Here is a 27,928-nt window from a genome sequence, read left to right on the forward strand (position 1 = left end):
TCATCTTGTCCGTTGCTTCATTATGTTACTATCGAAATGCAATTTTGGAGGCAGAGATGTCTCCTGGTGTTGGTGGCTAACACGGCGAAGGTGTCCCAGTCGATGCGTATACATATGACAGATGGTTGCACTGACGTTTGCCTCTTGGTTAAGGTTCGAGTGAGAAGGAGAGGGACTAGCGTCTGTATGGCTGTGATTACACGGCTTGGCGGTGAGGCTGGCTGGGTTTGCAGGGGATAACAGCGGCTCGTTTTAAAAATGGAACACAGTTGAACATTTGCGGGGTCCCCCCCCCCCCCGTTGTCTTAAAGCAGCAGGTTTCAAACTACGTGTTGCCTGTTTTTGGCCCTCTTATGCAAGCGGGTTTTTTTTCTGCACATACATAGAAACACGCAAAGGCAGTGAAGTGTGTGTGTGTGTGTGTGTGTGTGTGTGTGCACGTGCACGCGCACGTGTTCATACTTGTAGGAGCTTTTTTTTTTTTTTTTTTTTTGGAATTGTCATGAGCCAGGACCCATTACGGTTATCTCCAGAATGCATTTACTTGCGATGGTACAATACAGAAGCCATTACTGGCTGAGTAGTGTTAAACAAACATCAGAAGATGTTATTAGTCACATTAAACAAACGCCAGACACGCAGCATCGTGGAGTCACCGTGCATGGGACGGCTCCTTGTTTCCATGAAACCGTTTCATCTCCCCCTCCCTGTCAAGCTCTGACTTACAGGGAGTGGCTCCGATTCAACACTTCCCCCAACCTAGGTGTGGAGATGTGCGCGTGTGTGTGTGTGTGCGTGTGTGCTTGTGTTTCGTGGATGATGAATACACACGGTGTCCAAACATTTGGAGAGTGTGATGGGTAAACCCTATGTGCTCTAAGTGAAGGGCTGCATGGGACCAAAGCGTTTTAAAGTGTGTTTATGTGAGAGACCGATGGAGAGACGCCTGCTGGTAACAGACAGATTTAGTCTGCTTCATATGACTTATTATTCTGTAGTCTTTAAGTCTTAGTGTTATAAGAAAACGGGGGGGGGGTTAGGTTTATTGCTCGACTAGCATAAAAACACACGTTTGCTACACACTGGAGTGTGTTACAGCTTAAACAACAGCCTCTACATGTGTGCTTGGGATTATTCGGTTTGGCAGAAGAACATTAAGTAGTCGTAACGACCACGGATGGCTAGACTCGCTAGCCACCGGCTAACGGGTCGGCCCCTTTAGTCGACTGGTTACCGTAGTCGCCCGTGGTGCGGGAGACGCGGGTTCGAGTCCCGGCTGCGGCGGATCCCGGCTGCCCCCTGTGTGCAGATGTGACAGGCGGACCCAGGCCTCGGCGGTGCGGCCCGTAGAGGCTGGAGAGGTCACGGCACGCATGTGGGGGAAGTGGCTTGTTACACAGATGAACTTTACTGCATCTCTGATCCATGTTGTTTTTAGTTTTAGACGGGACGCTGAACATGTCACAGTTTGCATCGTCGCGATATCCTTATTTATACCAGACAGGACACAAAGGATGTGTCCTACATCCAGCCCTGTATAAAGGGGTGTAGCGCTCCTTTCTCTAGTGATCCAGACGTCAGTCCCTTCGCTGTCTTAAGTGTAGTTGTCTTGGGCGTCCGGGTAGTGTAGCGGTCTATTCCGTTGCCTACCAACACGGGGATCGGCGGTTCGAATCCCCGTGTTACCTCCTGTCGTCCCTACAGACACAATTGGCCGTGTCTGCGGGTGGGAAGCCGGATGTGGGTATGTGTCCTGGTCGCTGGACTAGCGCCTCCTCTGGTTGGTCGGGGCACCTATTCTGGGGGGGGGGACTGGGGGGGATAGCGTGATTCTCCCACGCACTACGTCCCCCTGGTGAAACTCCTCACTGTCAGGTGAAAAGAAGCGGCTGCGACCGGGACGGCTCGGAAGAGTGGGGTAATTGGCCGGATACAATTGGGGAGAAAAAGGGGGGGAGGGAGAGAGAAAAGGTGTAGTTGTCTTCAGCTCTATGACAGCGTTATACTGGGCGGTATTGTTGGCAGAATGACGTCAGTGGATACTTTATAACCAGGACGTTTGACGAGTTCTGGTTTCTCAGTGTTCTAACTGCTTTTAGATGTATTGATGTGTGTGTGTGTGTGTGTGTGTGTGTGTGTGTGTGTGTGTGTGTGTGTGTGTGTGGTCTTACACCGAGATATTGATTAACAGTTTGGTCAGTGCAGTTTGCACAGTTCAGCCACAGTAACGCGATGTGATGTGATGTGATGTAATAATGTGGGAGCTCTGGTGCCTGTGTGGAAATGTTCTCCTCGCTCGCCTCCTCCAGGAGGAGTCTGTGACGGGTCCGTAGCGTGGAGCCTGATATTCCGCCACCAGCTGGGCTGGTGATCAAATCGGATCAGAATCGTATTGCGTAACCGCCTCGATCCGCTCTTCCTAACCACCGACGGTGGCGTTAAGCTTGGCTGGCAGCCATGCAAATGCTCCAAGCCGTCACCAGAACACACGTCCTCCTTTTACCGTGCGTCTACACAGTAAAAGTGTGTTATATTCTGGTTCTCCCACTTGTTCTGTGTGGGAAAACCGGAATATAACGTGTGGGATTGAACTCAACGCTCTCGATTTTCGGTGGTCTTAAAGACGAACACGTCGACTGTCCCGGTCCAAATACCGCATCCTGGTCCTGGATCTGTGCATGCCGCTCTTGAAAAGGTGGCTCTAGATTGAGTCCAGTGGATTCTGTGCTTGTCAAACACGTTTGTTCACCCGGAGGCAGGAGAGTGCCCCCCTGGAGCTGGTTCGGGAACCTTAATAGCTTGCTCAAGGACACTTGGGTCGAGTTGACGCTTACCTAAACTGCGACCTGGGCCCGGTGCTTTGGTGAAGGAGGCTCTTCCTGCCGTGCTGCTGTGTCCTCCTCATGTTCCTTACAGAAAACACCGATGCCCCCGCGTCACTCTTATCTATTGCTCCGGTCTTAATGAGCTGTTATTAATGCCCCACTTCGCCCCTCCACCAGTGGCTGCAGCGGCGAGCGCGGAGTGATCGCACCAGGCAGGAAAGGGAAGTAGGAAGTTGTCGTGGTCGTGATTGTGTTTGAAGCTTTCCAGCGCCACTGTTTGCCTTGTGTGCGTGCGTGCATGTGAGTGCATGTGTGTGTGTGTGTGAAAGTGTATCTTTATGTGTGTGTGAGACTGCATTTGTTTTATAAACAAGTCTGTTGTGTGAGTGTGAGTGTGTGTTGGTCTGTCTGGAAGACATCAGGACCCCGGACCGAGTTCGAGAGCTCGAGAGTTGTGCCTGCAGCCTGCAGTGTTTAGAACACGAGGGCCCATGGACTGCCCTCCAGTTCCGGTGGGTGTGTGTGTGTGTGTGTGTGTGTGTGTGTGTGTGTGAGTGCGGTCGTTGTGCGTGCCTGATATTTGGGCTAAGTTAAATAATAGCGGTGCCAAGCCAAAATGGAGTGCGGTCAAGTCCAGTGGAACGACAGAAGAAAGGGAGAGGGTGAAAGAGAGCGGCGAGGAGGGATCTTTTTTCCTTTTCCGGAGACCGTAGCGGTGTGGTCCGCTTCCTCCAAAAGAGCAAGTGCCCACTGTCCCGCACCAAAACCCTTCATCCGCTTTTATCGCCCCCCCCCCCATTTCACTCCGTCTCATCTGGGCCTCCCGTGCTCCCCCTCTCTCTCCGCCCCCGCCGCCGCTCCTTTCCCTCCGTCGCCCCCTTCTCCGATATCGTGACGGCTGGGGTCTGACGGTTTGAACTACGTCACCGTGTCGCGTTTCCCCCTCATCTCATGCCTTCGTCCCACCTCCACCTCCACCTCCGACCCCCCCCGTCCCCTCTTTACTCATTCTCCCGCATTCCTTCTCATGTTATCTCACTCTTTTTTCTTTTCATTCTCTCTGTGTTCCTGGAACATAGCAGGGAGATGAGGTCATACTGTACCTTAAGGCTCAGTGAAACGCAGACCAGGCTAAAGGAAAGAGGGAGAAGGGAGGGAGGGAGGGAGGGAGGGAGGGAGGGGGGGGCAGAGAAACGGAGCAGGGGAGCTGGAAGAAAGAAAGAAAAAAAAAGTTAGTGGGTCCCAAAAAAGGTATGAGTACAGAATGGGGTCGAAGAAGAACGGCGATGGAGCGAGTGAGAGGAGGAAAAGTGATGAGAGACGAGGGTGAAAAAAAAAATGGTGTGATTTTAAACTTGGACACAAAAGCAGCCTTCTGCGGAAAACGAGCATTGCTGTTTTTTATTTTCTTTTCTTTTTTGAGGCGGCTTTCTGTGTTTTTGTTTAAAACTCAAGAGTAAAGTTGGAAACTTTACTGGGTTCTTCCGAAGCTATAGCCGCAACCTATAGAAACAACTTTCTTTACAGCCTAAATAGGCGCTCACGCTGGTGGTAAATCCCAGTATTTTGGTTTTGCTGCTCGGTGAAGTGACTGTTTGTGCACGTTAGCCTATGCAGATTAGCCCGGGAGCAGCGGTGCTACGAGCGAGTAACCGCCCGTCTGGCTTTGCATGCTGTTTTTCGCTGCACCAGTGGGTCTAGCTTGGCTCTGAGGGGGTTTTTCGGGCCTCGTTTTTAGTGCTTAATACGGTCAGGTTCACGCACAGTTGGGTTATGAAAGAGCCTGACAACCGCATCCTACAACCACAGTCGCTAGATACCATCACCGCGCCGCACAACTACTTATTAGCTGTGCAGCGCTGCCTCGTTTTGGGGTCTTGGGAGCATCCCAGATGTTGCCGTCCACAGACACGCGTTGCTCAGCAGATTCAACAACAAAAAGGCTGGAATAAAACACGGCTCAAGCAGTAGGATCGCACGACTCCCTCTGTGTTATACCGCCAAATAACAGAATGGCTTTGTTTTTCTGTCGGGCTCAGCCATTGCGGCGCAGCTTTGGGCCCAGCTGTTGCTAGGCAACGCCTGGTGTTGTTAATGGGGGCGAGGTTGTGAGCCGAGAACAACAGACGGCCGCAGCTCACCCAGGTCCCTGTAAAATAAGCATACTCGGAAGATCAGAAGGAGCCATCTTTCGGGACAGCTGAACAGTAAGGCTGCAGGGGATGTGCACGGCGGCTGCAGCCGTAAAGTCGTCGCTGCAAAAAAGCCAAACCCGGTGAGCAGCGCTGCACCGCCCAACTGGCATACTAGCAGGCCGAAAAGTGGCAAAGACAAACTGCTTTTTCTTATTAATCCTTGTTAATGAAGTCTGTGTGTGTGTGTGTGTGTGTGTGTGTGTGTGCATGTGTGTGCGTGCGAAGTCGAGTCCTTTTCACTTTAGCAGGCAGCAGGAATGTGGCCTATCTTCCCTTCCCCTCTTGCATAAGGGTTTTCCTCTCTCCAGCAGCGATTGTGTCACGTGAGTTTGCAGGCGTGTGTGTGTGTGTGTGTGTGTGTTCTCTCATGTGTGTAGATATATAGTTCATGTACGTGTGCATTTATTGTGCATTAAGAATACCCCCCCCACACACACACACACACACACATACTTACACACACTTGCATCCTCTATCCGTCCCAACATGGATTGCATATCCCAGTAAGCTCTATCTGAGACCCGAGGTAGCCGAAACGTGTGATTGTTTGTTCTGGCTACCATCGTGCACGTATATAACCTTCCCTCCCGTAGGCAGAGCTGACCAGAGAAAGACCTTTATTCAACTCAGCAGAAGGTCAAAGAAGAGGCTAGATGAAGTGGTGGTAGGAGGAAAGGAGTGGGAAACGGGGAGAAGGATGGGTTTGTGCTCAGCTTCTGATGGATTAGGCCCAAAAGCACAGTGTTTATAGATTCAGAGTTATTACTTCTTTTTATCAGACCACCCACACGGATTCAGATATTTTCCCTCTGCCCCTCTCTCTCTTTTTTCCCCTCCCCTATTACCCTCCCTCCCCCTCCCCCCCCTGGAGTCTAATTGCACTTTGCAGAAGACTGGAGAGGTTGATACACTGGAGATAGAAAGCATAAATACCGGGCCGATGAGCTGTTTAACTGTTGGCCCAGTCACAGATGTATGTAGTTTCGCTTTAACAAAGATGCACCTGTGACAAGAAGAAGGTCTTTCAACCCCGGAGCCATGCACGGCGGAAAAAAACAACAACAACAAACATGGCAAAATGGTAGCGTATGAGTCGAAACAACTCGAGCTCACAGCCCAGCTGATTTGCTTTATTAATCACCATGCCGTCATGTCAGCCAGAACTCTGGCGGCGCACAGAAGAGGAAGGGGGCTGCAGGACCCACATCTTCCCCATCAACACACATGGCCGGAGAGTCGGCCATCTGTGGTCGGCCATCCCCCAGAGGTTAAAGGGGAATCTTGCTGCTAATAATATGCACATCCGGTGAGTGCTGGCTGTCTATCTGGTCTTTTAAAATCAGAAGTGGTTTGGTGCAATTCGTTCTAACAGAGAAACTGACATTCCCCTGCAAAGAGGGCCCATTCTGCATTGCCTGCATGTACCAGCTGGCGTTAGGCGTGCGTTTCTCAGTGGCAGAGGTTAGAAAACGAACTTCTCGGCCAGCCAGCCTGCACTTCGTGGACGACAGAAGTAAGGTGGTTTTCTATAGCGGACTATAGCAATACAGACAACAACTGGCCAGTGTTGTGCATGCCACAGAGGTGCCACTGCTACGATAAATACATGGAAATAAGGATGAAAAGCAGCGAAATGTCCCTTTAAAGGAGAAGCCCTGCAAGGTGACCAAAATTGCAGTGTCCGCCCTTTTCTTCTGTTATTCTCAAATAGGAAGGGCACTGCTGTTTGCATGAACAGAACCCTCAATAGCAGACTATGGGTTCCTGTGAAAGGCCATACCCGTCATATACCCATGGAGTCGTGACCCCCCCCCCCGCCTCCCCAACACACACACCCAGAATAGTGTGGGTACTGAGGGTCCTTTTTTTTTTAACTTAAAGGTTAACACAGTCGCGCTCAAGGCCAGAAAAAGAGACATGGCGAGAGAAGTGAAGGTCAGAGAGAAGAGCGAGAGAGATGAAAGGACCGGATCTGGGTCTGGGTCGGTTCTGATTGCATTTTCCATGACACAGCGGGCAAGAGGGAAGAGCTTAGCTCCAACAGCAGATGAAAGGCTTGAGGTTCAGGTATCATTACTGTGAGTAATACGGACACAGAGCTTTGGTATAATATCCTTCAAATGTGCCCAGGACTTCATATCAAGGTGACACCAGAACCGCGGGGAAGAGAGCACGAAGGCCTGGAAATGGTAGATATTTGTGATCAGAATTTTTCTTGTTTGTCGGATTTATTGTGAAGAAGTGAGTCAGTGGGGATTTGATTCACTTTGCAGGAGTAGATAGCACCCCCCCCCTTTGGCAATCCTCGGGCAAAACCTCCTGTCTTCGATCCTGGTCGCTGCTCCACTCCCTCTGTCGATCCGGGGAGGGCTGCAGACTACCACATGCCTCCTCCCATACATGTGGAGTCGCCAGCCGCTTCTTTTCACCTGACAGTGAGGAGTTTCACCAGGGGGACGTAGCACGTGGGAGTATCACGCTATTCCCCCCCAGTTCCCCCTTCACCCCGAACAGGCACCCTGACCGACCAGAGGAGGCGCCAGTGCAGCAACCGGGACACATACCCACATCCTGCTTCCCACCCACAGACCCAGCCAATTGTGTCTGTAGGGACGCCCGACCAAGCCGGAGGCAACATGGTGATTCGAACTGGCGATCCCCGTGTTGGTGGGCAACGGAATAGACCGCCACGCCACTCGGATGCCGCAGAAAGCATTTTTAATGTGTTTTATCGCTTAATTCCCCTTCATCCAACAAAATAGGACAAAAGTATATTTGAAGAATGGCAGTGAATGTGAGTTGTTATGACACTTTAGTCGGTCTCAAAGCATGTGTGTTGCGTCAACGGTTCCCGACCGCTGTGCTTGGGACCCCAGTTGTTATTGAGGAAACCAGCAGTGTTGAAGGTCTTGCAGAGCGGAGTTGGAAAACCACCACATGATTGCTCACTTATGCCATCATTTTGGGTACCCATAGAAACCGGGGTCTTCTCAATTCATTGCTAATTCAGCCATTTCAAAACACACACACACACACACACACGGCTCCTAATAGGTTAGTGATGGCAGCGTTTGGTTTCGAATGAATTCTTGTGTTCAAGTCATTTCAAGAACAAGCTGAACAAGCTGAACTTGAAGCCCACAGTGCAGCAGAAAAGTTGGCGGACCCCCCTCTCTGTGTGGACTGGCTCTTTACTCGAGATATCTGCTATGGTTTCTGTTCCCATGTGGTGCAAGTCCCAGGAGAGCACAGCAGCACTGGCCGGAGAATATCCTCTATCCTCCGGGCCTTTCCGCTGAAATCACACACAACCATACACACACACACACACACACACACACACACACACACACAACCATACTCACAACCATACACACACACACACACAGACAGGCTGGTGTAGTGGTTTAGGGATAGGCACCACATAAATGTGTTGTGTGTTCTGAGTGATCGGGGAGGGGGGCAGTTTGGGGGTGAGGGGTTTTGGTCCAGTCATAGTTTAAGGATACTGTAGTCCGAAGGGATTTTGATGGGGTACACTCTGGGCTCTGTGTGTATATGTATTAGTGTGCGCGCACACACACACACACACACACACGTGTGGTGCAATTACGGGGCTGGTTCAAAACACCAGATCCCTGCCAAGGAAATCGTTGCCATGAGAGTGTTTGTTCCAGTTTGCTCTCAGCTGTTTTCCCAGTCTGTTCATCTGCTCAGACCACCGCTCCTTCTTTTCCATCCATCCCTCTATTGTCCTTCCACTGCACTCTGCATGCCGCGTCCCCTCCGCCTCTGCACAGCGTTGAGATGCCGTGACTCTTTATGCAGGATCAGGGATCTACTTTTCTCTCGGGGATCTACTTTTCTCTCGGGGATCTACTTTTCTCTCTTTCGGACCCAGGCCACTTCCATTTGTGCACGGGACAAAAATGTGGCCAAGAGTGACCAAGCTCATTGATCAAGCCTTTCTTTATCAGCCGGTAACATCATTTTTATCACGGCTGTCAAACCTGCAGGAAATGTACAACTTCATGTTTATCCGTTTTGAGGCGAGAAAGAGTGAAAGTTTGAACATGAGACATTTCCGCTTTTTAAATGAACTTTTATTTTTTTGTAAAGCAAAAGTAGTCCATCTGGCGATGCTATGTTTACTTTTCAGTCGACTATGATGGAGGTCTGACTATCACATCTACCACAGAATGAAATAGAAGCTCGGGACTTGCATCACTTGATTAATGATTTAAAGCTGAGCTCTGTGACTTTTCATAAATGTTTATCTTTCTGGGCCAGAAAGTCAGGTTACATAATACTAAGTGGCGTCTGTAAAACGGCTGGAGACACTGTCCAGTCTCTGTGTACCTCTGTTGATCTGTGTTGACCAGGTCCCAAGAACATCCGTGCAGGGGCAAACATAGGGGCGGGCAATATATCGACATCCTGATGTCGGACTAGATATCATCCGGGATTCTGGATATCCTAATATCGGGATGTGACATAACTGTTGTCTTTTCCTGGTTTGAAAGGCTGCGTTAGAGTAAAGAGATGCAAGTTCCTAAAGTTATTATCCCGTTCTAGCTGTTATATTATTTGTCTCTACCTGTTTCGAACATCATATCCACATTACTAATGAACGTTTATCAAACATCTAACCATCCAACCATCCATCCATTATCCAAACCACTTATCCTGCTCTCAGGGTCGCAGGGATACGGGAGCCTATCCCAGCAGTCATTGGGTGGCAGGCGGGGAAACACCCTGGACGACCATCACAGGGCCCACACACACACACCTAGGGACAATTTTACGGTAGCTAAAGATAGCTAAAAATTGTTTTTATAATGCTAATTTTGGCCACGCTAGCTACCAAGCTAAAGTATTTACACAGTCTGACTAACTTCAATCATAAATATATATATATATAAAACATATATTGTAACACTTTACAACAATGTTAATCTATAAACAAAGCAAAAATACAGATCAGGACTGCTAGCTTGCTAGCTAGCTAACGACAGGCACAGTCCACCCTCAGGGCCTTGCCTTTTCAGTCCTTTGCAGCCATTTTAGCCATTTACCTAAATTTCTACAATGACATGTTACACAATGACATGCTTATCAAACATGTCATTGTGCAGATATTTTGTGAGAGCACCAATAGACACGAAGGAGTAAGATCTACACACTAAACGTTTGGATCAGGTAGATCTTCCTCATTTTGCATGAGGAGGCTCTAACTGATCGAAACGTTGCTGAATAAACCAGCTTTTGGGAGCAATTTAGTGTGCAGCCCTTACTCCTTTGTTATACTTTTGCTATTTTTGTCTAGCACCTTAATATTTTCTGAATATGCACACAATTGGTTCCTCTTCTGAAGTTTAGCACCAGTAGTCATCTCCACAATATCGTCGAAACTATCGTGATACTTGGTTTTGTCCATATTGTCCAGCCCTAGTAAACAAGTATGTGTTGGAAATGACTTCAGCAGGTAAAAAAGGTTGACACGTGATGACGTGACAATGCCTCTGCTGCACCTTGGTTGTAGTCCGGCGGACTCATGTGCAGCAGGTCTGTTTCTCTCTGCCACCTACACCCAGTTGTATAGGAACACACACTGCTGTAATATTGACTGTCTGTCCAACAGAATCTCCACAATATCACCACATATCAATGATGTGCACATATCAGTTGCATCCCTATGGGCCTCCAACATGTTTTGTTAGTAATTGATTTCTCTCAGACAAATTGCTTTGAGGAAATGCAGCCAACCTACAGGTTTAGCGTATTTTCATACGAGCGCTCCGCCACCTTCTCCCAGTAACTGTAATCAAGGGTAAAAACAAGTCAGTGTATTTTTGGATGGACTGAAATTGTGAGAAAAGAAAACGGATGTGGACCCTTCTGACCGGCACATGTATTGTTAACAAATGCTACGCATGTGTTCTCACAGAGAGAGTAGGTCGGAAAACCCTTTTGGGATGTCATCGCTTTCGGTCTCGGATTGATATTTCATATTTAGTCATGTGTAGTGTTTCCTCCGAAGCTTGTCCCAGACAAGTTGTGTCTCCGCTGTTTGTCTCAAGCAGGGAATCGTCAGCCTAGATGCGAGACCGGCCTTCTCGTCTCTTCTAACTATTCTGGTTACCATCTCTAGGCAGCCTTCTTACTCTTTTTTTTCCTGCTCTCCCCGTCTTGTTAGCGTCTCTCTCTGCTCTTTATCTCACTTTCTTTTTCTGTTTCGCTCGTCGTTGCTCCCGCTCTCTCTCCCTTGGTCTCCGCTCGCCCTCTCTCACTCGTCCCCCCGCGGATCCACCCAGTGTAATTACAGACAAGGGAAGCCTCCTCTGAAACAGCACTTTCTAACAGAGCTGCTATTTCAGCTTTGTGTGTGTGTGTGTGTGTGTGTGTGTGTGTGTGTGTGTGTGTGTGTGTGTGTGTGTGTGTGTGTGTGTGTGTGTGTGTGTGTGTGTGTGTGTGTGTGTGTGTGTGTGTGGTGTGGTGTGGTGTGTGCCTGTCTGCGTGCTTTGTATATGTGAATTAAACACTGGATCCCACTTTCACCTGGTTCTTAGACAGCCCTAAATAAATGATCTCGAAGAGAAAGAAAAGGTCCTATGTGAGGGATTTGGTGTGGTCTTGTCCATGTCTGTACATGTGTGAGTTGCCAAGTCTCTGCGTCCGCACACCCTCTAGGCATATATATATATATATGCATGGTAGATGTGCAGCCTGCTTAGAGGGAAGGTAAAAGAGTGCATGCATGCATGCATGCGTGTGTGTGTGTGTGTGTGTGTGTGTGTGTGTGTGTGTTTAGTCTGTCTGGCCTGTAGTTTCTGTGATGGTAATGTCAGGCTTCTTGCTCTGGAGTTTGCCCTTCGGACTCATACAGTCTGCAGTTCACACTGCACCTAGAATGAGTATTTTCTTTTTCGTCATGCTTTCCTGGTTTACGTGCTGCCCGTCTCTCCTCGGTATTACTTGCTGTCTGCAGTGTGTATGTAGGCCTGCCACATATACGTTTCTTTAAATCACACCAGCAATCAATGCGCGCCTGACAAATTACCTGTTGTAGTTACTTCTTACGGCACACTATTGAAAATGCCAATAAATTATATTTTTTGATGTTGGTTCGTTCTAGTTTACGCGATTGAAGTCAGAAGATTTACTGGAAATTTGAGATTAAATAAAACGTAGGATTTTATTTCCGCTTCCGGTTTGGGAAACTGGCGGTGTAATTTCACGTTTGCAGCAGCTTCACCCAGTACCGGTGTGGGAAGATGGCGGCGCGAATTCACGTTTGCAGCAGCCTCACTCTACCGTCCATGCAGTGTCTTTGTCCGCGTCTGCGTCCAAGTTTGTCTTCGTTTGGTGGCTGGGAGAGCTGGCCCTGGATCGGCTGGGAGAGCTTGGTCTGCAGCGTCCTGTGGGCCCAGGGACCACGGCTCTGCCTGGAGCTGCGCCCGAAGAGGTAACCCCGAGGGCGGTCTGACAGGAAGCGGAAGCAGGGCAGGCTAAAGGCTAAGCTAACTGCTAGCCCATGCAGACCGGCCGTTCCGACAGTCATCCTGGCTGGCGTTCGTTCTCCTGGACAGTGATTTTTTTTTAATATAGTTTAGATATATGTGTTAGTATGTGTTCTTGTAGGTTTTGGATATGTGTTTTTGTCTTTATGTTGCACTGCTGTGGGCTGAGGGAAACCCATGACAGTGTTTCTGGTTCTGATTCTGAATTGATTTAATCACAGGTTGCCACAATCGTTGTCGTTCATTTCGACCTCTCGGGAACTTGCCTCGGAAGTTGAGCGGAGAACATTTTAGATGCGTTTTCCCGAGATAACACACAACTTTTAACATGCTTTGTTTTGGGCTAGACGTTCAGACATCTGCCCTTGGCAATGGTGTCTTTGTTTTAACTCCGATCTGCCTAGATCAGAATCTAGTCCTGCAGATGAGACCTCTCCCAGGTTGTGACAGCGCTGTATCAGATGGAGGCTCTGGTTGGACCATAAACTCACGCTGAAACAACGTTGGCTCAGCGCTGTGTTTTCGGGTCCTGCCGAGGCTTCGGTGGGAATGTTTTCAGAAGGTCCCGGCTTGTCAGATGTTGGCTAGCGTGGATAGGCGGGGTCAAATACCTTTCAAGAATGCTTAATCACCTTAATAGGCGTGAAGCAAGGCCACGGAAACCATTCAGGTCCAATCAGCCTGTTCCATTAAACACCTAATGTAAAAGTTTTCATGCTAAGTCCACAGTTTGTGTCTCGGTGACAGAGCGTGTGCTGTTTTCCTGCTTCTCCATATTTTTACAGCAATCCCTCCAAGAGTATAGTCATTGAAAACAACTGAGAAAACAATTCCGATCCAGTGTAACATATATAACTACATTACAGGAAATCCTCCTTTGTTACAATCAGAACCAGCCTATTGTGTAATCCCACACCCATGATTTAATAGACTGTCAACATAATAGCCCTCCACACACACACACACACACACACGTCATCAAGAAACAGACAAGCATAAGACTAACATATGTTAAGCATCTTGTAGTGGCAATAATGATCCCTCTGTGACTTGGGGAGAGAAATAAAATCTTCAATCACATACCGTGTGTGTGTGTGTGTGTGTGTGTGTGTGTGTGTGTGCGCGCGCGTGCGCGCGCACGTGTGCGCGCGTGTGTCAGCATCCTTTGACTGACACAATGACACAACTGTGTTGCCCATTTACACTGCACATTACATAGTTTGCAGCGTGGTCGAACACACACACACACACACACACACACACACACACACACACACACACACACACACACACACACCCTCCCTCCATGGTCTCGGCCTGGGCCTATCTGTAGGTGGACAAGAGCTGTTCAGTGCCATTCTCTCTCCTTGCTGTCACCCAGTGAATCTCCATCCTCCCATTTCAGTGGACGCTTCCTCCTCCCCTCGACCCCATCTCCCTCTTTAACTCGCTCTCTATCTCTCCTTCCCGTCTTTCCTCTTTCTTGCCCCCCCTCCCCTTCCCTCGCCGTCATATGGCGGCAGTGCGTCGTTTCGGATCATGCTCTAGCTGCCAGTTGAGGAATTCCTGCCAGAATGGGAGAAGCTGGAAATCTCGGAGCGCCGTTGCCGAGTGGCTGTTGGGGTCTCGGATTAAGGCGCAGGGAGAAGAGGACCGGAGGAGGGAGAAGACACCGAGTGGGGGCAAGGCGGCCTCAGAGGCAGGTGTTGCTGTCTGTGTATGGGTGACTGCTTATGGGTGGGCGTGCCAGTGAGTCGGTTTGATTGTTCTCGTTGGGTCGAGAGCTGCGGTGAGAAAGCGGCGTGAGCGTTCCGCGGCCGACCCGGAAGTTAATGCTAAATCATGGACACGAACTCCAGGCCGTATGACCGACACCACAGTCAACTCCGCTAATATAGTAAGACTCTCCTGTGTTTTTAGATTGTATTAATTGGACTTCATATAACTCCAGTTCAAAGAAAATTGAAAATTAACAGACAGCAATGGCCCAGCTAGCCATTAGCTCAAATCGGCTAAGTATTATATCTGTATTGATCGGACACAATAGGGTGCATTGTTGGGCGTAATTTCCTCACCAATTGCCTACATTATGATAATTAAAAAAGTGGACTTTACAATTTGATTGATTTAATAATATAATAAGTGTGTGTGTGTGTGTGTGTGTGTGTGTGTGTGTGTGTGTGTGTGTGTGTGTGTGTGTGTGTATATGTATGTATGTATGTATGTATGTATGTATGAGAGAGCCCTGTGATGGCCTGGCGGCCTGTCCAGGGTGTCTCCCTGCCTGCCACCCAATGACTGCTGGGATAGGCTCCCAGCATCCCTGCGACCCTGACAGCGGGATTGGGATAATGGATGGATGGGAATGAACTCAGTAGTGAGCGGTTTTGTTCGGTTTTACTTGGTCGTGCGTACGTATGTGCATGTATTTGGACACCCTGATTTGGGTCGAAGTGCCAGCCTGTTTTGTTGTTTTTAAAATGTAGGTTTACTATGTTTTTTTGTTTGTTTTTGTTTTTTTTAGTGGGTACTGGATTATTATAGAATTTAGTAAAACTTGAAATTTATTCCGTTCCATGGAAACGTGTTTAGTATGCGGCCTGATTCAATTATACCATCTTCTGGAATATTTCCCACCTTCTTCTGGAATAGTGCCCATTAGATTCAATCTAATATGGTAGAATGTACCAGGATGTACATAATTTTGTCTCGCTTTAGTGCTAAAATGCTTCACGAATTACTCTTGGCCTAGAGATTTAATCAGTCACAGCCATTATTTTTTAATTTCCTCCTAAATCAGCCAGTGAGAAGCTGCTTTCACCCTCAAGATGACTCATGGATATGACCCCCAGGGGTTCATCCATGAGTAAAATACAGATTAGTGCTGCTGTACTTGATTGTAGACTTGGGTTCGGATTGGTCTTTTGAAGGTCTCTGTCTCTTCTTGGACCCCGTGAGTTTCTCCAAATCGACTTAAATTTCCCTTTTTTTCGAATTAATTTCAAACTTCTCCTGAGGAGATCAATAAAGTGCAATCTAGTTTTTTAATGTATTTATTATGACTTTTAGTCTAAATACGTTAGAAAATTGGAATCTGTGGTACTCCTTACTTGGTGGGGGAAAAAACTGAATAAATAGTAGTGTAGTGAACTTTTGATTTTTACAGCGATGGTATACTACCACAGTTACGGTAGTGGCGTTTACTTCGACCTGCGCTGTTCTGGGGTCAGTCTTTACATCGGTTTGTAGCCTGATTGGTGTTGCGTTGGATTTGCCATTTTAACACTATGTTTACATGGAGCCTAATATTCCGATTATAATCGGTTTACCCCCCCCCCCCAAATGCTCCATATAAACACCCCAATCAGAATAAAAAGACCCAAGCCGGTTGCAGAGGGGTAGTTTAAACCTTTTCATAAATCGACCAAAAGAAACATTTTTCCATGTAAATGATTTAACCTGGTTACTGTCGGGCTGCCTGCTTTGTGCGCATCCCCTGCTGAGTCATTTCCGGTTGTCAGCTGGAGGTTTGTTGCTCTGCTTCCTTTCATTCTATGGTTTGCTTGTACTACTTTATGTATTTTATTAGTTTTGATGGTTTGCCTGTGCTATTTTATGGATTTTATCCGATCATCGACTTGATCGCACTGAAATCTCCGACTCGTTAGTCCTGGCGAGAACCGTGTGGACTCAACCCTCAGCTGTGTTCTTGTTCGACGGTTTTCGTTATATTTCCTCGCTGAGCTTTTTGTCTGATTTCGGGAAATACAGCCTGTTATTGTTTAATTCGTGAACATTCTACTGTCGCTCGACTGGGGCTACCTAACACTCAGACTGGGCTTTCCTGGTTTTGTTCACTACCACCTGTGTTTGTACCACCATAGCGGATTGTGCTGCTAGCTTGTACCGGCTTGTTTTTAGCTAAAGTAGCTAGCTAGCTAGCTAGCGCTCCAAGACAGAGACTTTTGCCGGGTCGTATCTCTCTAAAGACTCCGGAATTCTCTTGCCTGTGTCAGTCGTGGTCTGACACGTCAGAGGCTGACTTCCTTCTCTGACCCATTCAAACAAGTCCATGAAAAAATGTCACATGCATGTCACACAGCTGTTCCGATTAAATGCATCCACGCATGTGATCACCAGATCACATCCCATATAAACAATTATCCCAAAATCCTCAGTCTCGGGATGATTTCAATCAGTATGAAAAACAAGGGCGGCACGGTGGCCTCACAACAAGAAGGTCCTGGGTTCGAGCCCCGGGGTAGTCCAAACTTGGGGGTCCTCCTGGGTGGAGTTGTTCTCCCCGTGTCGGCGTGGGTTTCCTCCGGGTGCTCCGGTTTCCTCTCACAGTCCAAAGACATGTAGTTCAGGTGAATTGGCCGCACTAAATTATCCCTAGGTGTGTGTGTGTGTGTGTGTGTGTGTGCGCCCTGTGTCATGGCCTGGCAGGGTGTCTCCCTGCCTGCCGCCCAGTGACTGCTGGGATAGGCTCCAGCATCCCCGCTACTCTGAGTAGGATAATGGATGGATGGATGGATGAAAAACAAGTGTTCATGTAACCACAGCTTTTAACTTGCTTCGCACCCAAATAAGCTTCAGTCTCAGGTTTGATGCAGACTCACCCCCCCTAAAGAATTGGTCTGGACTTGGTCTGGTGGTCTAGACCACAAGACTATAAAAAATATTCAAAATTCAGTCTGCTCAAAAGCGGCCTTAAGGACAATTTACCTATAATGAATGGAGGCGGTAGCAAATGTTGTTGTTATGTGTGGATAGATAGTCATCTTTTTGAGAAAAAAGAGATCTCTTTTTTAATATGAAGGGTATTTCATATTAGATTGAAACTCCTTGCTCAAAGGTTCAGAAAAAGTTTATTTTTTTCAAACAGTGAATCAAATAATGTGTGTGTGTGTGTGTGTGTGTGTGTGTGTGTGTGTGTGTGTGTGTGTGTGTGTGTGTGGATCTCTGTGTGGATCTCTGTGTGTACGTGTGGAGTGGGTGGGGGCATGCATCAATGTGTGTACCATTGTTGAGCCCTTCTTGTTGAAGTCTTCTCTCAAGTTTAACTTTCGGCTGCTGTCGTCAGATCAACCTGTCAGTGACTTCACCCCATATCATGTGGATTTCATCATCGCACACGTCGAACATGTCATTACATCACTTCAGAACACGTCGTCGACGTCATTCTGCAAGAGCGGTCCGGTCGGGTGCATGTCAACGTTTAGACTGTGCTCTGCCCAAGAGATCGGATAGAAAGTCAAGTCTCGTTTCATTCTTATTGCATTTCATTTACGGAAGTGCAAAACCGAGAACAAAAACGGTGTAATATGGAGATTAACGCAGATGAGGGTGAAGTGAGAAAAAGGCTGGGCTCCAAAACGTGGATCATTTCTGGCCTCCCTGCTAATCCGCCTTTGAGCGGTTACGGCAGTGGCAGCAGAGATCATGTCTTGCTCGCTTCCCGAGTCCTTGAGCTTTTGTAATATGCCAATCAGCCATGAGCACTCAGCCCATTTTTGGTCTTTTGTAGTTTAATGGGTCTCTCCGTGCAAATTCCAGCAAGTTGAAATGAGCAAATCGTTCCACTTCCCACTCCCTCCACTTCCCACTCCCTCTCAGGTGAGTGTTACCAGCGACCCCAGTGTGGGGAGAGACGAGGGGGGGGGGTATGTGATCGTAGCCAGCTCTTCCCTCTCTCTGGCTGCTGCTGCCAATCTACTTGGATGAAAACATTTTCTCCTAAGGTGTGTTTTCACAAAACTGAGTCAGCCTGAAAATATGTTGACCTCATTGTGTGTGTGTGTGTGTGTGTGTGTGTGTGTGTGTGTGTGTGTGTGTGTGTGTGTGTGCACGTGCGTGCGTGTGTGTGTGCGCGCACATTGACAACCCTGTGAGGCCAAACAAAAGAAACACATCCAGGAAAGAGGGAACGCTGCAGTCTCAGTCTCTTACTTTACACTTGCTCCCCAGAAGACAGGATGCACGCTTGTCTCCTGGCCTCCTGCAGACTGTGTGGGTCAGAAAGAGTTCAGCGCATCAGATCAGGTCTTGGGGAGTTCATGTGTTCTCTCTCTCTCTCTCGTCTCTCCTTTCTGCTCACCTTTTCTCTCTCATTAACTCCCCCCCTCTTAATTTCTCTGCCCTTCTCTCCCTCTGCCAACGCCCCCCGCTTTTTTCTTGTCAGCCTCTTTTCCAGTCTTTTTTTTGGGCCTTTATCTCCCCATGTGTTTTTGTTTTGGCCCTCTAATTGACATAGATTTGGAGATTACGACTAATGGAAGGGTTTCAGCCCACTGATTGCAAACACAGAGATGCAAACACACACACACACACACGCACACACACACACACAACTGATATCAGCGGCGATATCAGACGGAGAAGCAAACACTCTTCACACAATGGACCGCTGAATAGAGTAGCTGAGTAAAGGAAGGGTCAGTTTCGGCCCCGCCAACTGGCCAGGTATGGGGGAGCGTGTGTGAGAATTTGTGCGAGCGGGTGAATGAAACGATGGCGAGAGGAAGGGAGAATGTGTGTACTCAGTGATAAGAAACTGTTGAAGCACTTCACTTGCACAGCATTGTCACCGGTATCAGTTCCCATGTTGCCATGCAATTTGTGCAAACAGCTCGCAGTGTACCTACAAGAAAGGAGCTTTTAATGGTTACGTAAATGTGTGTGTGTGTGTGTGTGTGTGTGCACATGTGCGTGAGAAGTGTAGACCTTCAGTGTAATCGGGTTGTTCTGACGGTGCCCATAAACAGAAAATCGAGGGTAACGTTGGGGATTTGAGTTGAGCCTGTTGGCTTGCAAGGAGGCGCTACCTGCACATGTTCCGCGTTAGGGTCCGATCCGCAGAGCGATCACAGGAAATGTGATGCTGTAGTAACGGGAAAAAGGAAATATCCTTCGCCCCTTGAAAAAAAAAAAGTCTGTATACTATTGATAGATCCGGTTGTCGGTATATTTGATCTCTATTTCACTGTTGGAGGCAAATAACAGGAATTGAAACGATCAAATAACACTCTACTATATTCTTTTCAGTCATTTCCTCAATAAAAATCAAAAACTGCTGTGATATTTAGGACTTTCTTGCACGTATTGCAACCCCCTTCCAGTACCCGGACAGATCTTCTCCAGGATTGAGATGTGGGCTTTGACTGTGCCATATTTTGGATGTCCCCCCCCCCCAGTGTTTCGAGATCATTTTCTCTCATATCCATATATAATTAAGCTTTAGCTTTTAGCTGAATGGCCACACACGTTCTTCAGTTATTGCCCCGGTGCAGTGTAGAATTTGCACTACTATACGGCCAGTATCGGGTCGTCCCATACGAACACAGCAGGGTTTTGTTCTCACCGAACATGACGTCTGCAACTCATTGTTCCAGTAGTCTTGTTCTTTGCCCAACCGTTGACCGGCAAACGTCACTTTTACAGGGTTGATCCCAAGTTTTAGAGCAAAGGCCTTGTCCTGCTTGATCTGCAGTGTAAGCCCCTGGTGCTGGACTTGTGAGCTATGATGCTGGTTTTGGCGAGGGGCATCAGTAGATCTCTTGTTGCTGTTTAAGGGTTGTCAGTGACTTTGTTTTTTTTTTTTAGCGTGTGTCAGTGGGATCTTGCACTTGGGCGGCACGGTGGCCCAGTGGTTAGCACTGTTGCCTCACAGCAAGAAGGTCCTGGGTTCGAACCCCGGGCCGTCCCAGGACCTTTCTGTGTGGAGTTTGCATGTTCTCCCCGTGTCTGCGTGGGTTTCCTCCGGGTGCTCCGGTTTCCTCCTACCATCAAAAAGACATGCATGTAAGGGTTAATACTCCTGCCTGTGCCCCTGAGCAAGGCAATGGAAAGAAGGACTGGAGTTGGTGCCCGGGTGCTGCAGCTGCCCACTGCTCCTATACAATAGGATAACAAATCATAAAGAGTCTGTCTGTCTCTGTCTCGCTGACTTTTGACCTGAATTTTCTCCATTTTTGTGTTGACGGACGAGATCAGACGGGAGTCTCCGGACTATGATGTTGGTGGATGACATTGTGGTCTGTAGTGAGAGTAGAGAGTAGGTGTAGGAGAGCCTGGAGAGGTGGAGGTATGCATTTCACATAATGAAGGGCAAGCCAAAAAACTCTAATTACCCCCCCCCCCCCCATTTTCTCCCCAATTGTACCCAGCCAATTACCCCACTCGTCCGAGCTTTCCCGGTCGCTGCTCCACCCCCTCTGCCGATCCGGGGAGGGCTGCAGACTACCACATGCCTCCTCCCATACATGTGGAGTCACCAGCCGCTTCTTTTCACCTGACAGTGAGGAGTTTCGCCAGGGGGACGTAGTGCATGAGAGGATCACGCTATTCCCCCCCAGTTCCCCCGCCCCCCAAACAGGCGCCCCGACTGACCAGAGGAGGCGCCAGTGCAGCAACCAGGACACATACCCACATCCTGCTTCCCACCCGCAGACACAGCCAATTGTGTCTGTAGGGACGCCCGACCGAGCCCTAGGTAACACGGGGATTCGAACCGGCGATCCCCGTGTTGGTAGACAATGGAATAGACTGCCACACCACCCGGACGCCCCTCTGTAATAATCTTTTAGTTATATTCACACCTGTTTTGGGGCCCTGGGTTCTAATTTTAGCCATTTTATTGGATGCTTTAGATGTGGGGGTGTTCTTGTATTGTCCCTTTTGGTAAGTTGGTCTGTCTGTTTATTGTTGAAACAGACATGTTCACATATGTCCAAAATGAGACTGTAATAGACATGTTCACATATGTCCAAAATGAGACTGTAATAGACATATTCACATATGTCCAGAATGAGACTGTAACAGACATGTTCACATATGTCCAGATGAGACTGTAACAGACATGCTCACATATGTACAGAATGAGACTGTAATGGACATGTTCACATATGTCCAAAATGAGACTGTAATAGACATGTTCACATATGTCCAGAATGAGACTGTAATGGACATGTTCACATATGTCCAGAATGAGACTGTAATGGACATGTTCACATATGTCCAGAATGAGACTGTATGTGAAACAGACATGTTCACATATGTCCAGAATGAGACAACCGTACTGTAAAGAGGTAACGTGGCCGATCACAAGCACCAAGTATTTAAAGAACGGTGGCTGATGGGAAGCCACTGTTACTCCTTCTGCTATGGGATGTTGGGATGAATTTCCACAGGGTTGAAATATGATACCCAGACTTGTGTGTAGTGCTGCAGAAAGTGGCTTGATTATCTGGTGTGACCCGGAGTATTTGCTCTACTGGAGGAAGAAAAAAAAAAGACTAGTAATAGTTTTAGTCCAACATCCTCCATGCTTGTGTTTTCAGTTATAAGTCAGTGTTGTTATCGAGACATCACTCTGTAATATGTGTCAGGGCTACTTCGGTACTGAGTACTCAGGATCGGTGTCGGTCGTCGGAAGCGGTGTTGGTCCCTCCGTGATACCTGCCGGTACTGAAGTTCTGGCTCGGTCATTTTGTTTGGTTTAGTTTGCCGAGTCAGTATTTGTAATGAAATAGTAAAACACTAAGTCTGTGTGTGAATGATTGTGTGTGTTTGGGTACACACACCAAAATGAATGGTTGTGTGTTTGTGTGTTGACCCTTTGGCTGTTTCTTCACATTCTCCCAGCGGCAGCGTGGAGACGTAGCTAATCATAACCTTCATTTTGATGGCCGCAGTAATTCAATTCAATTCACTGTCATTAAAAACTGAATTGAATTGAATTGAATGGAAATGCCATAATGCTGATTTGTAATGGTAATGACCGCCATTTATCTGCAGATTTATTCATGTGTGTGCGTGCTCGCGAGTGTGCGTTTTGATTCAAAGGCACGTCAAACGGGCTCGCACAAAGCCCCCCCCCCCCCCCCGTCACCCGGTGACAGGGGATTGTGGGTAAATGGGTCCATCTTTCTCAGAACAATGTAGTCCCTTCTTCACTTCTCAATAGGCTTCTTATTTTCAGTGCGGGGCCTCCATTCTTTCCCCGTCCAACATTTTAGCCGCAAGTTGGTGTTTCAGTTCTATAGCACTGAAACGGCATTGTGGGGAGGGGAGGAGGGTTTATTTATTCTGGGCTCAGACCAAAGGTTTCGGTTTTATTGACACTACGGGCACATGTGGATTTCGTACGAAAAGGTGTCTTTTTCTTTTAATAACTTGAAATGAGATTTGAGACCCAGTCCAATGAAAACGCATTCGGGCTCAAACAAGAAAAGGAAGCCGAGCCGTGGTACCGTATGTACCACGTGCGGGCTGAACCCAGCCGCAGGTGAACAGGAAACCGTGGTTTGGGTCTTCACTTCCTCGCACACCAGCAGAAGATACACTCCTGTAGGGTTCTTGTTCTGTGTGGTTCTGCTCAAATATTTTGTGTAGCACTGTGCCGCCGCGCTCATCTTTTTGTGTCTTTGCAGTCGTGTTTGTCAGTGGTTGGGTGTCTGTTTGTCAGTGGTCGGGTGTCTGTTTGTAAGGCTGTGTCAGCACAGATGCGGCTCTCCCTAAACGGCTACAAGGTTTTGAGTGAAGGCTGAGTAGACCACATTTTTCAGATAAGGACACGTCAGGCTCTTAAAGCTAGCTCTCCCGTTTGACCCGTGAGCAGAGAATTCTTTCCGAGTTTGTTGCACCTATCTGTCCTCCTTCTGGTCAAACTCACTTTCTGTCCTTTCTGTTTGCTTTTTTTTGGGTTTCCCGTTGTCATCTCATCTCATTTTTTGAGTCGATTCTTATACAATTTACCAATGGGGATAAGTAAAGCTTTTTTGGGGGGGGGGGTGTTCCCCCGTTTTCTCCCCCTATGTACCTGTCCAATTACCCCACTCTTCGGAGCCAAGTGCAGAGTGATTTTTCTTGTTGTGCTCAGTGATGCAGTGTGCACCACATAAGACACATCATACTACCCTGACACGTCTGCCTCGAAGCATTTTGGAACATCAGCAGAGAACCTGGACAGCTGTGAGCCTCCTCAGTCCACCATGACCTTTCACACGTTTTGAAGGAAAATAACTGAAGATGTAATAACGACTAAACCTAAGCTTGTAGTTCAGCTAGTAGCATGCTAATGTGGACATGGATGTCAGTGGCAGCCGAGAGCAGTGGATCCCAGTCTGGTCCTCAGGGAGCCCCCGTACTGCCGGCTTTCTTTTCTGTCGAGGAGTTTAATTGTGTGCTGTCTGGCCGCAGGTGTGTTAAACCAGTGGGGTCCGCCGGTGTAGTGTGGGGTTGGAGTTAAACGCTGCATACTCGTGGCCCTCCCATGTCACATGGTTGAATACCACTGAACTGTAGTTTGTCCGCATCAACAGTACAGAAGTACACATCTATGTGAAGAGGGAATGACCATCCCTGAACCGGTGGTGGTGGTGGTGGCGGTGGGGGTGTGGGGGGGGGGTAAGAGTACATCTGTCGCCATTTTACAATGCTGAGATTGCCAACATTCCCCATTCCTCTGTGAATAGTACACATGGCCATTGTAACTCTAATTAATGGTCGCAGCAATTTGCGTGTGAAAGCGATCGCTGGTTTGGGTGGTTATGCCACTGTGTTGTGTATAAGGGTGGGGGTACCTGCAGTCAGGTGAGACTGAAGAGGTCACTTAGATGAGAGATGGAACATTTCTCTCAATAAACGTTGCGTCCAGATGAACCGATTCAACTTTCTGGTATTTCCTTAGCTGGATTACTGAGCATGCATGAAGACGACCAGTACACACGTTTTTTTTTTAATCATCAAATGTGTTTGAGAAGGAAACAGGCGGGGAGAGTGGACAAGAAGGGCAGCCTGTTGGGTCCTTCTGGTGTTTCTGTAGTCTCACACTGTTGTCGGGTTCAAACGTCATATTTCCTGCGTCTCATGTCTTCTCTCACATCTGACTTTCTTGCCGCTTGTGCATGGTCTACTGGGGTTGCACAGGCCACACATACTGGGTACAGCGGTGCCAAGACTTTAATAAGGTATTATATGGGCGTCCGGGTGGCGTGGCGGTCTATTCCGTTGCCTACCAATACGGGGCTCGCTGTTTCGAATCCCCGTGTTTCCTCCGGCTTGGTCGGGCGTCCCCCCAGACACAATTGGCCGTGTCTTTCAGACTTGAGAGGTTGAGAAGCGGGCCGTGTAAAATGAGAAGCAGGATGGTCTGGCCCGGGTCTTGAGGAATCTTCTCCTCGGTTGTTGTGTGTCACCATTGTTATGTTGGTTGTCGGCGAATCCGGTTCGGTATCTCGTCAACATCGACACCACATGGATACTAACGGCATCGGCGGTGAGGTACCGGAGCTTTAGGTCGGAGTCAAAGCCAAATCGCGGTATCAAAACACCACTCCCGTCCACCGAAACAAAAATACCTAAATAAAAAAAGATAATAGGCCTGTGCGCCCCCCCACTCCCTCCCTCCTGCAGATATGAAAAGCATATGCCCCGCATACCGTATGGCGTTTAATTTGAAAAATGTGCGCAGAGGTGAAAACAACATGGATGCTGCCTTTTAAGGAGCTACTTTGTCTCTGTTATCCCGCTAGCGGAGCCATAATTATTTCCATTGAGAGGGCAGGGCAGGAAGCGGGTTCGGGGGAGGCGTTCGACCGCAGTGCACTACCGTTTCCCAGCTGCCTCCGTGTGTCGCTCACGAGGAGGAGACGGCCGGAGCTGCGCCGCTCCAAACGCTCCGGCCTGCGGGCGGCGCTGCCTTCGGGCTGGACGGTGACAGAGCCCCGCGCTTATTTCTATTTTATCTTATTTTATTTTATTTTTTTTGGAAGCATTAGATGGCGGCTGCCCTGGCGCTTTGATTTGGTTTTCCGTGGCAACGGTGTGTGTGTGTGTGTGTGTGTGTGTGTGTGTGTGTGTGTGTGTGTGTGTGTGTGTGTGTGTGTGTGTGTGTGTGTGTGTTCCCAGCGGAATGTGGTGACATCAGATGGGGCTAGGGTTTCTTCTTGAGTGAAGGGGGAGAAAGAGGTTTGGAATGTTAGGACAATAAAACAAACCCATTATGACCCCCCCTCCCCTCCCCTCCCCTCCCCCTCCCCTCCCCTCCCCGTATTCCTATGCAATTTATGCACATTTCCCAAACACCGAGACCGCCTTTAGTCTGTCCTCGGCGTCTGTGCCTCGTGTTTATTCCCCCCTCGCCTGCTGTCAACATCGGGTCTTTGTCTTTTATATCAGTCTGCATGCCCTTCCCTCTGTTGTCTTTTATTCTCTTTGTTTTACTCCCACTTCCCCCCCCCCCCCCCCGTTCTCTCTTTCTCCTTTTTCTCTCGTGTCCTTTTCTCTTGAGTTCTCTCTGTTGTCTCACCCTCTCCCGCCTTTACCTCGTTCTCTCTTTCTCTCTATTTTTAACCTCCCTCCTGCTGAGCTCACATCTGGATCTTATTGACAGACTCAGCAGCCCTTCAGCCGTAAACGAATCCCTTGACTGTGTGTGTGTGTGTGTGTGTGTGTGTGCGTGCATGAGCATGTGTGTGTGTGTGGGTGCGGGTGTGTGTGTGTGTGCATGCATGAAGCGTGTGTGTGTGTGCATGCATGAGCGTGTGTGGGTGTATGTGCATGCATGAGCATGTGTGTGTGTGTGTGGGTGCGGGTGTGTGTGCGTGCATGCACGAGTGTGTGTGTGCATGCACGAGCGTGTGTGTGTGTTTGTTTGTGTGTGTGTGTGTGTGTGTGTGTGCGGGAGATGTGGGTGTGGGTGAGGGTGTATCATGGCAAAGCACAACAGCAGAGTTGCAGCAACCCCCCCCCCCCCAAGTATAGTGGAACTTGGTAAACTTCACAAAGACACACACACACACACACACACACGCAGGCTAGCTTGCAAACACGCTGGCCTGATCAGAGAGAGAGCGGCCACAGCATGTCACTCCAACAACACAGCAGCAGAAGACCGTTATTACAGGCCGTGTGCAGAAGAGAACGTCTTATTACTACATTTTCAAAGGCCATCTAAAAACAAAACAAAACAGATCCTTCTTCACACAAAAAGGTAGTTTCACTCTGCAGCCCGCTGGCCTTCGAGTGATGCCGGGTTGTAACCGTTTTGCTTATTTATCAAGCAAAACATGGGAAGTAAATCTCTCTATTCTGGCTGTGAATGTGATTTAGGTGTACTGCACTTACAAGTGAAGCGTTGTGAGCAGTTGCAGTCATTGTGTTACCGTTGTGATTGAGCAACCGAGCACACAGTGAGCGCCGCTGCCAATGTTCACGGTGTTGTTAATGGCGACGCTTGTATTTCTGCCATGCACGATAGCGCTCACCTTATTTACACACCTAGCGTATTCATCATTTATAGCAGCGTTGCTACGCGTGGTGGTGTGGTGCGTAGTGTGTGATGCAGCATTCAACATTTCCTGCACTCGGCGTGAGATCGTCTCGTCTTGTGCATGCAAAAGACATTTAAATTTACCAGTCTTCTGGCCGAAGAATGGACGGCGCTCAGTGTTAACTTGTGCACAAAAAAAAAAAAAAACCGGGAGTCAGCACTTAGACTAGACCTTTGACCTTTCAACTTTTCCTTTTCTGACGTGCCTGCTGATTGCTGTCTGCTGGCTAACAGCCGCCTGCCTCCACCTAATGGTGACTTATTGGCTACCGAGAAAACGGCCTCGGTGAGACACTAATCTTGCTAATGATAGGCCTGGAGACTTGGCAGAAGACGAGGCTCGACGAGGAGAGGAAGAGGGAGGAGGGTCCGGGCCAGGAGAGAGAGAGGGGGACTGACTATCTGACTAGACTGGATATGAGTAAAGGCTGTGTTCAGACCCGACCCCGAACCCGACTCAGTCCCTTTTTTTTCCCCCTAGCATGTGACACAGATGAGACTTCTTTAGGGCTTTGTGAATAAAACAAGGGACACCCGGAGATTGTGGTTTTGTTTTCTGCTGTGCCGGTGGGGCGGCACCTTCATGTGTTACCCAAGCTCGGGTGGAGGTGTGGTGACCTAGAGGCGGTGCCAGCTGGATTTGCTGCCATTCGACCCCAGTGTGATGGCAAAATTGGATTGAAGTGGATGTCAAGATGGATGTCCTTTCACACTGGTACCGGGTACAGGCCACTTCCAAACACACGTGTGAACAGCGGGACAAAACAAACAAATAAATAAATAACCGGATCTGAGGGGGAAAAAAATCGAAACTGAGCGCCAAGGCTGCTCTGACTGTAGTCTGACTGACTGGCAGGTGTGGTACCAGTCTGACTGTCAGTAGGACTGTCCGTGTGTGTGTGTGTGTGTGTGTGTGTCTGTGTGTGTGTGTGTGTGTGTGTGTGTGTGTGTAAGCAGTTGAGGTTTAATTACAGCCTGATTGCAGGTGACAGTGTCAAACTGCTGCACCAAGGTTTCTCTCTCTCTCTCTCTCTCTCTCTGTAACTGTCTCTC

General features: G+C 48.4%; 1 protein-coding gene across 1 annotated transcript in view; it reads left to right on the forward strand.

Annotated features, from left to right (window-relative positions):
* The window catches only part of LOC130115273 (rho guanine nucleotide exchange factor 17-like), a 131,770-nt gene that overhangs the window by 5,693 nt on the left and 98,149 nt on the right, over nt 1-27,928 (forward strand). The window lies entirely within an intron of this gene.

The sequence above is a fragment of the Lampris incognitus genome, chromosome 7 (genome assembly GCF_029633865.1).
Source record: "Lampris incognitus isolate fLamInc1 chromosome 7, fLamInc1.hap2, whole genome shotgun sequence".
NCBI lineage: Eukaryota > Metazoa > Chordata > Actinopteri > Lampriformes > Lampridae > Lampris > Lampris incognitus.